This window comes from Prinia subflava, chromosome 3 (assembly GCF_021018805.1).
Source record: "Prinia subflava isolate CZ2003 ecotype Zambia chromosome 3, Cam_Psub_1.2, whole genome shotgun sequence".
NCBI classification, from domain to species: Eukaryota; Metazoa; Chordata; class Aves; order Passeriformes; family Cisticolidae; genus Prinia; species Prinia subflava.
In genome coordinates this window covers 97,018,644-97,020,754 of record NC_086249.1, presented here as the reverse complement: position 1 = coordinate 97,020,754, position 2,111 = coordinate 97,018,644, and the positions used below count along the sequence as shown (strand labels likewise).

General features: G+C 38.5%; 1 protein-coding gene across 2 annotated transcripts in view; it reads left to right on the top strand.

Annotated features, from left to right (window-relative positions):
- DMD (dystrophin) overlaps nucleotides 1–2,111 on the top strand; it is a 978,378-nt gene that overhangs the window by 865,462 nt on the left and 110,805 nt on the right. The gene's annotated exons all lie outside the window — the stretch shown is intronic.

Sequence of the window (2,111 nt, the reverse complement as noted above, 5' to 3'; positions counted from 1 at the left end):
CCTGAGGCTGTCAAAGCTATGGGATAAAGTGGTTGGCTTGCAGTCACATTTAATACAGGAGGAAGGGTATGTGTGAACCTCCCTGTACCAACAGCCTGCTTTGTTCTTTGATAAAAGACCCTTGGAAAAGCCTCCTGCTATTCATGCATTGCTCTCACAATCCGTGTTCCAAGCTCGTGTGCATCGACGCTCTCTGGGTCACTCTGCCCCTCTGGGAGTTTCTACAAGAGTTCTTGGCCTGGATACAACTCAGTCTTTACTTGCTTTGAAGCCTGTACCAAATTACTGATAGTTTGGTTAAGGGGTCAAGTACATCTGTCATACATTACTCATTTAATTAAAATTTTAATTTAGCCACATCTTTTATAGAAAAACTTGCTGTCCTTGAGATGTAAAGCGAAGCAGTCAAGTTTTAATGCATTTTACTGAGCTGATATATCTATTGCCTTCTCCAGCTGTCCTCAGTCATTTTTTCTTCATTCATTCTCATCACTCATATTTCAGATTTGCAAACAACTAAATTATTTTCTGTACCTTTTTGGCTTTTAAAATAAACACATTCTTTTTTTAATCTTTGATGCATTACTTCTCTATTAGTTGTTAATTCTCCAAAAGAACTTAAAGAAGACTAAGAAGATACAGGTAGCATTCTTTTCATGTTTACATAATTTTCATTCTGTCATCAATGTAGAATATTGGTGTTAGACCTCTTCATTAGCTAGATTTGCTACACATTTTACTGGTTTTCATTTTATCTGTTTCTCCCTTGATGTTTAACTGCTTTATCTCATCACTTTCCCATTTGTGATGATACTGCACTCAATAATCCCTAAATCAGCCAGTACTTCATGCTAAGTCTTCAGCACCAATGTTTATTTATGGTTAGGTATCTTCAAGACCTGTGATTTTCCTGGTTAAAATTTCATTTGTATACAGTTGATTAATCTGTAGCAACTAGTTGCTTCTAATGCTATTACTTCAATATTCCCTCTTGAGCTTATTCACACCAGTTAATTTTGGGTTTTTTGTTTCAAATTATTTGTATAAGCAACATTGCCACGGACAATATGATTATCAACAGTGTACAACCTGCTTCAGCTGTTCTGGGTGTCTGGCTTTTGGTGGTTTCTTGGCCTGGTGTCAGCCCCATGAAAATTCCCTTTCCATGGCCTTGCATCAGCTGCTGCATTTCCTTCCACCCTTTCGTGTGCTTCCCTCCTTATGGAGATGATAGGCTAGACCAGAACTTCAGCCTCACCTTTCTCTTCCCCAGCAAACTGAGGAAATCTAGTTTTTGTGTTCCAGAACAGCAGCAGTGTCCCAAGCTGCAGGTGGACACGGCTGCTGGGGCACTGAGCACTTGCTCAGACCATGAGGTGCTACTGAGTTAAAAAACCCTCTGCTTTGCCTCTGAGGTAAAACATGTAAAATTGCTTGAAAAACACATTTTATCCAACCCTTTTAATTTTGATCTTTTTTCTCCTTGACATATTCCTTGTGTCTAGTACAGAATTTACAGGTTTTATTAGATTACAAAAAGAGAGAACTGTAAAGAAATAGTTTTCAGTTTAATCAGTCCTGTTCTTTGAAGACCTTGATCCTGCTCTTACTGCAGTGCAACCTAGAAAATGGAAAAGAAGAAACAGGCACAGGCATGTCTGTACGCTTTATTAATGTTTTAGATATTCATTAAAATTTCTAAATTTAAGTTTTTAGAAGACAAAACAGACAATTACTCTACATTAGAAACCTGAAAAGCAAATGGAAAAAATGCACACCTCAAAGACTACTGAATATGCGTCAAAAGATTTTTTAAAAGTCTCAAATTATAAAAAAAGGCAGATAATAAAGGTAGGGAGGCTGGGGATTTTTACATTGTAATTCAGGTTAGATCACATTTTAGCAGAGCTCACCCCATGATGAAAGGCATCTCAGGTGTGCATGCATGCACATGCATATTCTTATCTCCCAATCAAACAGATAGAGGAGCTGCTCCAAAGCAGTGACAGGTAACAAACCCAAGTGTCTACTTTGCATTTTGCAGCACCAGAAGAAGGGTTTGGTCCTGCTGCACAACCCAATCCCTCTGCAGTGTCTGTCCTCCCAGGGCA